The following is a 14,791-nucleotide window of genomic DNA, read 5'->3' as shown; positions in this document are numbered from 1 at the left end:
CAAAGAAAAACCGACAACGTTACACAAAAGGTAGTCCTGTCATCCCATAAATAACAAAAAGAATTCAACATTAACTGTCATCATACGGACTCTTGCCATAAAGCAAAGAGAGAAAGAGCCCGATGAATTTCAAGTTGGTGATAGTGCAGTGAGCATTGAAACCATCATTTTAATCTTGACGAATCACAAGGAAGAGCTTGCAAAATTTCAGTAAAAACTAGTAGAAGAAATATCGGGACCAAATAGAATGCGGGTGATACTAGGGACGTTATCATTGAATTGCCATTGGGATCAACAATATGAAAATCAAGTTGTGGATGATTTTGAGTCCAAATAGAATTATGAAAGAGGCTAGATGTTGCAATCACCATTACACAGAGTCAAAGAAGGCGAGCTCTTTGGGCCCATTTTGATAATTACTGTCTTTGAAAGAGTAGCAAATTTATTGTACAAGGGAAGAATATTAGAGTGGTAATTATCAGAGTTAGGATTGAGATCCAATTCATTGGCCTCCACTACACAAATATCCAATTATGTTTTTATTCAACTCTTTTCTCGATGGAATTCATGCTAGAGTGAATAAGCCCTCTCCTAGATCTTGTAATTAAATGAGAAAAACATGCATTGGGTTTGAGTGAGCAAGTAAAAAGTCGAGCATTTCGACGATAGAATGACAAGAGATATACTCCAACCAATAGTTATCAAATTGAAAGACAGGATTTTTACAAGGACCAAGAGGAGAAGTGGAAAACAACAAAGGGCAATGATCGAAGAAATTCTAGAAGATGATTAACAATATAGGATTCAAACATCCTACCTTAAATAGAATTCTGAAGACAACGATCAAGTTGGGCCCGTAGCGTCCCGGCTTGGCCCCAATTGATTATTAGCACCATGTGATCTTAGGCTGAAGTTAATATCCATAAGGTTATTTGAGGAAATGAAAGAAGAGAAGTATCTGGCTTTGCCAAGGTAATGAAAATGGTGTTTGCCCTTATACTCATGCATACCAGAAATAGCATTAAAATAGCCGATAATGATCCAAGGAATGTTAAGAGGTGTCATGCCGAGTTTTTGACCAAAGAGGCATTGATTTCGGATTCCTGCAGAATTGTAAACCATTGACAAAATCAATTCTTAGAATGAGAGATTAAGTGAAGAACAAATTGAGACGCCGTATTGAGTAACCCTTCCAATATGTCCAAAACACCAAGATACCACTAGAATAACCATTGGCTTCGGAAATTTGCCTAAAATCACATCTTATTGATCTTAGGAGAAACGATCCAACCTAAGAGAGTCACCCTTTGTTTCCACTAAGCAACAGATCAAAGGGTCAAGCTTTGTTATCAAGGCAGAAAGATACGAGCAGTGTCTCTACCCATGATCCCCTTACAATTCCAATAAATTTTTCGAGTTAAGTCCATAAAAATTTTTGAGAAAAATAATGTAATAAAGGGAGAGAGAAACTCCCTGAACATTAAAACCAAAGGGCGTCAGCTTTTAACCAAAACAAGGCTAAATACCAACATCCTCACTATCCACTCTTCCTTGTGGGCAGAGGACAAGCTTTTGGGATCCTTTTCTAGTAGGGTTTCTGTATAAGCCCTCCGATGATCGAGTCATGGAATCATTAACCTCATCTGATCCTTGGGACTCATCATGGGAAGAAATCAGATCCTCAGAATTACTCATACTCTAATCATCATCGCTCCGCAAAATTTGAGAGGAGTTTAAAGCATCTGAGACCGTGTCAACAAGCATCAAGTGTTAGTCATCTAGGAGTAGTCCAGATTCCCGCGGGTTGGGAAGGAAAGAGAGGATTTGATCATCGGGAGAGAAAGAAGGGGTTTTGGGGAGGAGAAAGGAGGAAGAGGTTACTGAGGGGGTTTATCGAGAAGGCTCGAAGAAACCCCACTAACAACAGATAATGAGGAATTGATTGAGGTCATTAACAAGGTAGTGGGAGTTTTTCGAGGGAACTACTGCATCATAGGCTAAGGGTAGCCTCAGGGAGCCCGTTGGATGGAGAGGATCGTGAGCCAGTAGGCACATGGTAGCTGTTGAATGAAGGTTAGAAAAAGGCCCAAAGAGCCTCCCAGCCAGCACCCGCCCTCGGTAAAGCAAACAAAGGAGACGACTTGCGCATCACGAGGTAGAGGGATAGGCAGACGGGTCCAAACCAACCTCCTTGACCCTCCGCCACTAACCCGCACCGGCGATGGCCGGGCGGTCAAACCGAGCTCGGGTCGACGCTCGGTAACCCACGATCGTATGAGGGTCACAGCGAGTCCCCGAGCTCCTTCAGAACCACCACCGCCCGCGAGCTCGTCCCTCCTCCGCTGAGACTATGAGTCCAGGAGCCAGGGAGGTGCATCTGGCGGATCAATTGGATTGACAGTTTGCACCCAATTTGTGTCGGGATGTGGCCTCACGAATATCCACATACGCCTCCCGTACTGCCATCTGCTGGGCGCTTTGACCGCCATCCGATCCTCATGCTCCACCTACAGGCACCTTGGCGATTTTGGTGACAAAGAAGACTCACTACGAGCATGGGCGGTCGGGCGATGGCGTGTTTCCGGATCCGCGGACTCCACCATTCCACAAACATAACAAAACTGTGGCAATTTCACAAAGAGTACGCAAAAACTCAGTCTAGACATCATCTCCAATCCAAATGCCTTGCTCGCATTTGACTAAGATCTATTTCTAATGCAAGATTTTTGCATATTTGGATTGGGGACAAGTGAGTCAGGTGTATTCATCCACCTTGGAGGAGGAAGCGCACTAAAGGGCCCGGCTATGGTTTCTAAACTAACGCTCCATCCTATAAATCGCAGGGAGATTGTGAAGTTGGAACCCATTTAGGCCACGAAGTGGAGAGTTTAGAGCTGGTTCAAAGAAAGGTTTTCAAAGTACGCCGGTGTAAAATGGAACCATTAACAATCCAAGGTCCTTCTCAAGAGAGCAGTAGTCTCAGATTGCAAAAATTAGTCTCACAATGAATTAACAAGTAACCATTTTGGAGATCGGAGATACGGAGCTGCCACTTGGCTTTGGAGGATCATTTTCGGTGATCGAAGGAGGTGGCTTGCAAAACCTCACCATACAAAAAGTTTTAAAATCTCATCCCGGGTCTTGACAAGGGCATCATTATCCATATGGATAAACTCCGTGTTATTAGCTTTGAGTTTAGATGAAAATGGGACCATTAGTGAAGAAGGCGTTGGCCAACAATGAATCTCTTGGGAGGGTGATGTCGGCGCAGGAAGGCGAGTAGTGAGGAAGTTAGTCCCTGGCCTGCCATGGCCCGAGGAGGAAGGGGAAATGCAAAGGCAGCTGATTGAAGAAACACCACACAGGCTCGGGAGATGAGAACTTTAAAAATGCTTCTTTGAAAGGCCATTCAATGAGCACTCGCTTTGGAGATGGGCATCTTTCTATTTCGGTCTTACACCTCTGCTAACGATGTAGTATTGCTTTAAAATTGTTGGAAAGGTGCTATAATACTTTTCTACTGGGTGTGTGTCGCAGTGCGATTTCCTGACTTGGTTAGGATTTGTACTGTGGCATCGCTTGGTCCCAAGTCACGGGATGGATTTCTCACCGTGACCAAGTGAGATCAACGGGTTGGCGGGTCCCCAACTCGGTGGGTTGTAACTATAAGAGAATACGAGAGAATGCATGCCCTGAGTTTGTATGGCGTGACCTTCTCTGTGACATAGTTATTAGGAATATATCAATATATAAAACAATGCCTTTGGGTTTTGTATCGCATGACCTTCTCTCTATATGTTATTAGGAATATAATATATATATATATATATATATATATACAATTGTAATGTCCAACTTCAATTCATTGAGAACATCAACATGGATGTAAAGGATTAACCCATTGTGAATGGTGGGAAAGCCAATCAGCTCATGCTCACATGAGTAGTTGTAAAAATATTTTTGTATATTTTAATTATAGTAAATATTAAATACAGTGAAAAACATACTTAACATAATAAGTTTTAATTGTCACAACTAAACATTAAATTATAAATTTTAATGGATGATTCTAAATATGCATAAGTTTAATAAAAAAAACAAAAATGGTAAACTTGGAAGTTAGTAAATCTTTTCTTTTGCACTAACAATATGTTTACTAACAATATGTTTAGTATAATAATATCAGCTTGTAAAGTTTGATAAAATAGTTAAAGATGAGAGACATAACTCAATAGTGATGAATAATTGGTGGATATGACATAATAATCAAAGTAAAGAAAATTACATAAGTTTTAATTTTTGTTGTTATACTCAAAGGATAATATCTTGACAAGTTAATTTGACAACGAAATAAGTGCGTAAAGTTATTTTAGATTATTTTGAGTTGTCTCAATTTTTTTAATCTATTGAGAATTATTTTTTATTTTAAAATAAAATTTTAAAAAAACTTAATTTATGATCTTCCTCATATATTTATTTGTTTAAGATAAATCATAAAAAAAATAGAGATTAGTGGGTAAAATACTTGCCTCGTTTTTCTCTCAAGACTGTTTTGATCCTCACCATATTACTATTCTCTCTCATACTGCCGAGTTTTTGAAATTTCAAATTCCAAATTGAAAGCAATTGCTTTCTCTTGCTTCATGTTGGAAAGACTTTCACTTATAGCTAAAGTGCTCTTCATTTTTTTTTTTAGTGGTTTTAAATATTTTTCCAAAGCCAGGCATACGTTTCAACATGTCACATCACCATAACCTGATGCGACATTTCTTTCTAATATTTGGGTGTGTACAGGTTTTAAACAGGGGATGCAAAACCTGCTTTTTTAATTGGTGGGAGAGCTACTTAATTAGAAGGCTAAAATGTTAAGGTTACACTGTTGATCAGAAATAAAGAGACAACTAATATAAGGCACATGAGCAGACTTTGACTCGCTCTAGCCCACGCCCTGTCAAGTTGTCGGGTTCAGCTGGCAATGGGTCCAGGCCCGGCAGTCCGTAAATGACGTAGTGGATTGGTTTACAGGTTGAACTTTTGTAATCCGTGCCGGGTCACACGGGCTCAGCCACTGGATTGGGCCAGCTAAAATCCGATGGTTTGGCTTTTATTTTATGTTCTATTAAAAATCTGCCTAACTGTCATAGGCTTTTAGCAAAACTGGACCCCATGACATCTCGGGCTCTTGCTTATGTGGAGAAGGTTTAACCAAATGAAATACAAATGCTTGTACTCAATTAATTTTAATTTATTTCAAAAAAAAAATAATTTTAACATCACAATCCTTTTATAAATATTATTCAAAATCAATATAATTTATTTCAAATTATTTATATAAAAAAAATTATTATATAAAGTAACATAATTCAATAATAATGTGCAGTGGTCTAAATGTTAAAACTATAATCTTCTCTACAATATTTTGGTGTATTTTTTGCATTTTTAAACATATTATTAACTTAAAATTATAATATATTGAATTAATAAATAATTAATTTAAAATTATCAAATTAATAAAACTTTTCACTCAACATGATTTAAAAAATATATTTTATTTATAAATTTTTTATAAATTTTCATGGTAACAATATATTTTAATGAAAGTGATAAAAATATTTATTATAAGATAATATTAAAAAGTAAAAAATACATTATTATTTATTAAAACTATAATCTTTCTATATTTAATTATTTTTTTATAAATAAATTTCCATATATTATAAAATCTCTTCCATTTCACCGATTATCCCTTCAATCAAATCAATAATTCTTAATAAGATTTAAATTTAATCACACATTAATTAATATCAAGAGTTTTGAAAACATATCGACATTCAGTATTTAACAGAATAACCAATAATGATACAAACTTTTGATTATGGCAGTTTATTTGAAATTACCCTAAATGCATTTTAAATTTATTTGAAACTATCTTAAATATTTCAAAATTTTTTAAAAGTATATTTGATTTTGGAAAGAAATCCTTGTTCTTTTAATGGACCCACTCTTGATTAGATCCTAATAAGCTAGATTTAAACTCGGATTTTTTTCTTTTAAGTTACCTTTTATTTGAAACCTCTTTAAATGTGTGACGGTACATGCTCCGTATACCATTGTTTTAGTAGTGTCGTTTAGAAAAGTGAGATGCTCTATAAGCGGTTCAACGTGATTACGGCAATGAGCGAGGGAACTCACCTATTAGATTAGCGGTGCAGTGGGGTTGAGGCCAGGTTCTTATTTTTTTTTTTTTTTTTTGTCTTTTCGCCATATTAAGGTTGGTTGTTTGAGGATAGAATTAAAGAAATTCATGTTAGCGTTACGAGAAACCCTCTTCGTTTTGGGGTCTTAGAGGATGAATTTGACGGATAGTAAAATAAAAACTTGTGAGATCGTGATTGGTGAAATGCTTGCAAAATTTTGAATTTTACACAAGTATCTTTGTAAATTAAAGTTTAGATCTGGGGTGGCCAGGCGGGATTTTTATGATGCCATGAGCAGTTTTGATTAATTTCATGGTTGTAAGTTCGGTTAGATTTATATAAAGAGAGTTATAGCGGATGATTTGCTCTTTTGACTACGCAAAATTTGATTTTAGCCGTATCGATTGTGAGACTCATAATCGATTTTACATAGGTGTGCTCAAATTCATATTTACTGCGGAAAAACATAAAGATTGCTTAGACAATTTGATGGTCTTGTACACATTGAATTTGGAGAAGAGTAATATAACAAAGTTATAAAGTTTGATATTATCTAGATACATGTAAAAATTTAGATTCTTTTGGATGAGTAGTTTAAAAATTTATATAGCATTGACAATGTGGTTGTGTGACCAATGTTATTCTGAGAATGCGAAGTTTGTTTGGTGTTTCTCATGGTCTTAGATGTTGTATACAAATGCAAATAAAATAATAATGATGCATTCTCTTTGGGTTAACCCTAGCGCACTGCGGCGTAAAATATTATTCTTTTTAAGTTTATATTGAGAGAGATATTCCTTATTTGAAAGGGATCGCTTGGAATTACAAGCCTTGAGGAAATGATTGGAGATTCAATTGAATGTTATAAATTGTACTCTAAGTGGTGTAATTTGGATGTCATATTGTTAGGTGTCTATTTTTCCGAGAATTTTGAAATTTGTGATTTGGAAAAGTGTATGTGGGTGCAAGGATTTTAGCACTCATTGATCATGTTGGAATTATTGGTGGCGGCTTTAGAATGGGTAATTGCTATTGTACCCTCATGATAATCAATATTTGCAAGGTGTAGAATAATAGTTTGAACTTTGCGTTTATATAATTCTAAAAATATTTTTGTCTTATTGATTGTTAGCCTCGTTTGTTGTTGAAATAATAGGACTCTCTTCAACTATGGGACATGCCAAAGGTGTAGGGTTTGGGGTATTTTGGGGCATTAATCGAATTAAGTATCGTATAAATCATTGTGTATGTGAAAATTCTAGTTTTGTGAACTTTTGGATTTTTTGAGAAAAATAAAAATTATTTTGATTTATATTTTGAGTTATTTATTTATTATTATTTTCAGAATTATTTTAAATTATTTGAAATTCCGAGGTTAGTGATATTTATTTTGGATTAGAATTATAAAATGTTTAAATTTCTATTTAAATTCCGGTTATTTAATTTCTAAGTTTTAGACGGCTTATCTAAATATGTATTACTGATGCAATTTGAGATATCACTAGTTAATTACGATTATTAGCCATTAATATTTTTTTTTAAAATTATCTCGCAAATTACTTGCATTTGCCCGATATAGATTTTGACAGTTGTTGTTTTGTGAGACATGAAATATTTTGACACCGGTACTTCGTAGTCCCTATTAAGCTAACTGCAATAACCACGAGGGTTAAACAGCGGCCCGTGCTGGAGTGTGTACTCACGATATAGAAACTATGTCCCTCTCTTTGCTTTATAATAGGTGAACAATAATGGCCCTCTGATAAAGTGCAGCTCGTCACTCAGGAATTAAAAATATGACTGATGAATTACATTCTCGGATTACATGAGGGTAAATATATAGATTACTGTTATTTGGCTGTTTTGCGATAGTGCCTGCTATCATCTTGGTTTTGACATCTCTGTTTATTTGAAATAAATTTGATTTGATTTTGATTTTGATAATTTACGAGTTTTTATAGAAGCCAATCCCCATATGAGTGGATGCTTCTTGAGTACACATCAAGGCTCATAATCTGTTATTTAATAGATCGAGAGTTAATAGATCACCACTTTGTGAGAATGTTCGGGTTTTGGAGCACTGGCATGCCTCCGGGTCTCAGGTCTTGTAGTGTCACGGCCGTTTCGTGTCGGCCCAGGTCGCGAGTTGGGTTCGAGGCGTGACCACCCAGATAAGTTTTGGATTGATATAATTATGGGCTTTTCCATACTAAACGCTATAATAATATTATCCAAAATAGCTTTAGAAGACCATTTATTTCTCAAAATGGCGTGTCCCATCACATCAATGTTTGAAGTGGGTACCTAAAGCGTTGCTTCGGTGCAAACGTTGTTTTAAAACAATCTTTTCTTTAGCACTTTGTAACCCATCATCTCTTTTATAATTTATTTTATTAAGCTTATTTGTAGCTTTTTAGCCATATTGTTATTAAAATATAATGATTATAAATTCAAATTATTATTATTAACATGAGGATTTATTAAAAGGAAATTATTTTAATTTTTATTAAGTATTTTTGATTATTATTAAGTCCTTGATTAATGAAATATTAATTATTTAAAATTATTATTATTATTATTATTATTGTGGAAAATGAAATTATTTTAAGCTATTTTATTGATAAAATCACATTACGGATCATGACTTTTACCGAGGAAAGCATGGATAATAGAATTGATCGAGTGGGCATTTGCGTGTGCCACTGAGGTTGTCAAGCTGCGTTGGCGTCCCGACTCGATGCCCCTACTACATCACTTGGCACCACATGACAGACGCCGGGTAAGATTGGAATTTTGTCAACTCACGGCCATAAAGGGTGGGCGGGAGGCCGGATGGGCATGGTAACGCAGTGTGAGATTAGCGTCGACTTAGGGTTCCGGGCGCCTCACTTGCACCACGGAGGTGCCATGTCCTCGAGCGATGGGGAAGCACTGCGCTGGCAGTCTCGCATTCTAGCGGGTGGGACGGCGGCGTGTAGCGAGTGGAACTTTTGGTTAGTCTTGAGGAACCGTATAAAATAAATAATAATGAAATCAATAATATAATCATTGCCAAAATAATTTGAAAATTATTCCAAATATAATAATAGTAATATTTTACCTAATAATAACCAAAGATGATCATAATTTAAAATAATCCTACTTCAATAATTGGCACTCTGATAATAATCAAAATATTAATAAAATGAACCCCAAAATAATTCCCTGTTTTAATAATTAATAGCTAGTAATTCTAATTTCTAATAATGTTTTTATTTTAATAACAATTTACATTTGGTTAAAAAGCCACAAATAAGCTATTTAAATAATCATAAAAGAGATGAGGAGTTAAAGATGCAAAAAGAAACAGATGGTAATTGCCCAGTCGCATGTCTTGTTGTGCGTTGATGTGTGATAGCCCTACGAGCTGTTGGACATCTTATTATAAAGTTAGTATGGAAAAACAACATATAATTATTTTACTAAAAGAGGTAAACAATAAACAAGTCTTGTACCACATATAACAATATATTAATCTTAACTAATAGTAACTCCTCCTAGCCTCTCAATTGACATTTGGACTTTCAAAATTGGATTATACAAACTAAATGCTGAGTACTCAATAGCCCTTATACTCTCTATTTTAAAGCCTTTCCAAATATAGATTTTGGACATATGTATATATATATATATATATACACAAATATACATACTATATACATATTATAAAAGGAGTTTATCCCTTCAGACCTTTACACTCCATTTCTTTGCATGCTGATTGGTGGTTTGAGTGTTTGAAAATTTTGTTACGATAAGATGGTGCATTGGAATGGATTAATGGTGTGCAGAGGATGAGCCATGGCTGTTTGTTTGGTCTAACCTTTAAAATTTATTATGTTAAAGTGATTGATCCGGATTGCAGGCCCTAACTCCTTGCCATTTGGAGCATGTTGAAAGTTGGTGTCATTGATAGAACTATTGTTATTATCGGCCAAATATCATAGAGATAAAACTCCATGCAAAGAAACACGAGTGAGATTTAGTCACTTACAACCATCCTTTATAATGAAGCAAAGCGAGAATTTAAGAAGAAGATAAGCTTTATCACCTCTATCACATTATATTTAGCATCATATAATAATTTTACTCGATAAAATATTTAAAATTAGAAGAATCCATCACCCATAAGAAATTTGAGAAAGATTTGGAGAGTCAAAATTTTAACATAATTCTAACTGCTTTAACAATAAGATAAAATAAGAGTTTGAAATCAATAAATATTACAACAAAGTAGTTGAATACTAAAAATTTTCTATATGTTTTTGGTCAAAAAGTTTCTATAAAACTAATACAAAAATAAATATCAAGTTCGACAATTATTATTGCTAGTTGGCAAACAAATTTCATTATGATAACAAGATTATATTTCATCGATGAAGGGAGTTGCAACAAAAGCCCAATTGGGAGTGTTAGCAGCTTCAACACTCTTGAATCAATGAAATGTATGCAAAAAAGACAAGAGCATGAAGAAACAGCGTTATGAACATGTTTTCAACACTTAAATGAAAAACATCATGAAGAACATGTTAGCCTAAGTACAAACTTATTTTTCAATAAATAAATAAATTACTAAACAAATGAATGAATGAAAACAATGAAATTTTAAACAATGCTTCAAAATTCCATTACGTGATAAGATCCATTACGAAATTATGTAAACAAATTAAATTCTATTTCCACCTGACAAACTTGACTACAAAACTTTCTCACTAATCCATCTTCACCTAACAATTTATTACAAAGGATATCATCTACTTTGACCACAAATGGCTCTCACACTCCCATCCCTCTCTTCTATCCATTTTGTTTTATCTTGTGTCGATATCTCTAAATAATTTCTTTACAGAATATTTGCAGATTATTTATCCTATAATTACCGAGATTTTCTTGCTTTTCAAGTGGTTTTGAGGCATCGATCAACTTTTCCAGTAGTAACCATGTTGAGCATTGTGTCATACGAGAAGGACGTGTTTTACCCTGATTTTTTGTACAAAATAATTCTACATACCCGACAGAAGTAAATGACCTTTAAAAAGTTTGCATTTGTTAGATATTAGATGCTGAATCCATTTCCATTTCATCGATCGATCGATGTCAAAAATATATTGCCAATATTAGTACCTATAACTTATACCAAGAAAAATGAATGATAAGTTTTGCACCAATCCAAGCACCAACTAACTTCCAAATCTGTCTCTGCGGGCACGATATTTGAAGAACACTAATATACTCCTTCATGTCGAGATATCATAGATTATCAACCCGCATTAAGCTGCCTAACTTTTCCGACTTTTTGATGCAAAACTCTTACAATTGCAAAAGATATGTGTATATACGTATACTCATAATTCAGCAACTATGTTCTTTTATGTTATGAGTAATTAATAAAATTACCAGCCATGTAATATTTTGAGATCAAGAGAGAGATCTCTAGAAGATGTTGAAGCAATATATGCAACGATTTCTTCAATCAATTCTTGAGGGATGATGTCAATAAAAGACTTGCAATACTTCTCTCCCATACTAACAAAATGAAAAAAAAATTATCATTAGTAATGTGAGAAAGAAAATTGAAGACAAACAAAAATGAAAGCAAGCAATGAAGGAAAATATATTGAGGAAAAAAATATAGACCTAGATAAGGAAAGAAAAACGTTCTAACAAACTAAAGAATAATGATCACCACAAATGCAAACTCCCAAACAATGTTGTGATAGATGGAAGTGTATATATATATAGAACAACAAAAAAAAATAACACATAATAAATGTATGTATATATACATAGAGAAAGAAGAGAGAGAGAGAGAGAGAGAGAGAGAGAGAGAGAGAGATTGTGTGTGTGTGTGTGTGTGTGTGTTTGTCCTATCTTCTTGTCGGCATGGTTTTCCGGACGTCAACTTTTTATATCATTTGTTTGAATATGTCATTAGAAATATCAAGGATTTTGTTGTTAATTCTTTGTATAAGGAGGTAAGATTTGATTTTAATTTTCACAATTTTTCATCAATTCATATATTTCTCTTTGAGCTTATTTGGTAAAAGACTTTCTGTAGGCTATTAGATGGTTATATCATTTGTCATAGGATTTTTGCTATTATAGGGCATCTCAGATTTTACTTTTCTTGTCCTCAATTTAATAGCTTGATGGTCATTTGCTCAAACATGACTTTTTTCATAATTTGTTTGCATCTTCGTACAAAGATATTAAGGATCTCGCTCTCAATGCGTTGTCCAAGAAGAAAAAGATTTGCTAAAAAAATAGGTGTCAAGATCGACAACTAATCATTTAAGCATGGTATGAAATAGCTAGATTCATTTTTGGTATTTGAGCTTGACTTCTTGGTCTTTGCCCATTATATGTTATAACACAATATGTGTTGTTCATTGCTCCCATCCAATCAAGAAGACAATTCGGTGCAGATCTACACATTAAACATCGGGATCCAAAATTTAAAGGTTTGCTAGCTTATGGCAAGATTGGAATGTAATTTTTTTTTATCATCGGGATCCACAATTCTAGGGTTTGCTAGCTTTTGGCTAGATTGGTATAAAAAATCTACTCTTCTTTTGGATTTTATCATAAATTTAACATTTTAAATTATATTTTTTTTTAAAAAAAATTGTACGAATTTAAAACAAATCTACTCTTTTTCAGAAAATCCGACAAAACATGATGAATATCTTTGACTAAACATACAAAAATTTAATTTAAAAAATTAACCAAAGAAGAACAACGCAAGGTAACCATCTCTCTCTATATATATGCATTTCTAATGTAGTAGTGGTTATCTCAAAAACAAATATATATATATATATGTATAACGCCTGATAGAAAGAGAGTACTCTTCCCACACAATCATCAGTCTCCTAGATCAGACGTGGTAAGACTCTAACAATAAATACATATCATCAGCCTAATTTTCCTACGGTTCCAAGATCCTCTTTTGCTCATCCTTCCTTATTATTATTATTCAATTGTCAACTAGTTTGTTTTATTTATAGCAATAAAAAAGCATATCATACTTGCAGCTTGAATTTATCTTTCCTTATTATAATTTAATGCAATTTACAGTGTTAGTAAAGCAAAACAAAAGAAAGAGAATGAGTACATCCAAATTCAAGACAATTTGTGTTTTTTGCGGTAGCAACGTAGGAAATCAAAAGAGTTATCAAGATGCCGCTATTGATCTTGGCTAAGAACTGGTTTGGCTTCTTACGTTTACTTAATTTAAATTGTTTTTTTCATCACTCTCTCTTCCGTTCCATTGTTCTTTCTCTGTTATTGTTCTTATAATCATATAGCCTACTCATTTGTGTATGCTCAACTACAAACATATGAAATAACCTTGCAAATCCCTTCAGGTGATGAAAAACATTAATTTAGTATATGGAGGAGGCAATATTGGATTAATGGGCTTGATATCTCAAACAGTCTTTGATGGTGGAAGACAAGTTCTTGGGTATGGTTTATGTTAAAAAAAAAAAAAATTTTAAAACACTAATTTATTTGAAAAAAACTTGAGTTATTAACATTTTTTCTCCATATACTCAGTATTATTCCCAAAGCTCTAATGGATAAAGAGGTATGACAAAAATTTATTGAATTTTATGACAAGCTATTCCAAGAAAAAAAAAATCAAACCACAAATATCAATGGATATTCAGTAATATATTGGTTTTTAAATTTGTCAAATTACTGGCATCACTATAGGAGAAGTAAAACTAGTCGCCGATATGCACCAAAGAATAGCAGAGATGACTCGCAATTTTGATGCTTTTATTGCTATGCACACAACCTACATTTCATTTTTATAATATATTCACTAACATTGTTTTATTTTGGTATCATTCTGTTATCATTCATTATAAAAAAAAAATAAAAATCCTCTCACAAGTCATTATTATTTTCTCTTGAAATAAAAAAAATCTAATTAATCTCAATTGAAATTATTATGCAGGAGGTTATGGTACTCTTGAAGAACTTTTTGAAGTGATTACGTGGGCAAAATTAGGCATACATAACAATCCGGTAATTCAATGGCAATTATAGACATATATAATGGAAATTATGAACAAATTATGACAAACTTATTCGTTGTTTTAGGTTGGATTATTGAATATTAATGGCTACTACAACTCATTGCTTTCTTTCATTAACCAAGCTGTAGAAGAAGGTTTCATCAACCCAAATGCAAGACATATCATTGTCTGCGCTTCAAATGCAAAGCAGCTTATTGAGAAACTTTAAGTAAATTTTTACAAATGTTTTTGAAAATTTTTTCCAAAATATGAATGTGTTACTAATGTGTGAAAAATTCTATTGAAATGATAGGACTACTACCCATGTCATGAACAAGTGTAATCAAAACTAAATTGGAACTATGAGCAACTAGAACACTCCCAAAAAAATGTAAGTTCAATTTAAATATGTGAAAATATCAAGTTAACTACAAATGCATCTTAGGCTAATCATGATTTATGAAAAAAAAAAATCACATATAACAATAATACTTGTATATCGATTAAAAAATACAAAACAAAATGCATAACTAA

The 14,791-nt window shown here is 33.6% G+C and overlaps 1 pseudogene; it reads left to right on the top strand.

Annotated features, from left to right (window-relative positions):
- The first annotated feature begins 13,351 nt into the window (after positions 1-13,351).
- Positions 13,352-14,486, top strand: LOC120279463 (annotated as a pseudogene).
- Positions 14,487-14,791: the final 305 nt, after the last annotated feature.

This window comes from Dioscorea cayenensis, chromosome 16 (genome assembly GCF_009730915.1).
Source record: "Dioscorea cayenensis subsp. rotundata cultivar TDr96_F1 chromosome 16, TDr96_F1_v2_PseudoChromosome.rev07_lg8_w22 25.fasta, whole genome shotgun sequence".
Classification (NCBI taxonomy): Eukaryota; Viridiplantae; Streptophyta; class Magnoliopsida; order Dioscoreales; family Dioscoreaceae; genus Dioscorea; species Dioscorea cayenensis.
The sequence above is the reverse complement of the archived record's forward strand: the minus strand, read 5'-3'. Positions and strand labels throughout refer to the sequence as shown.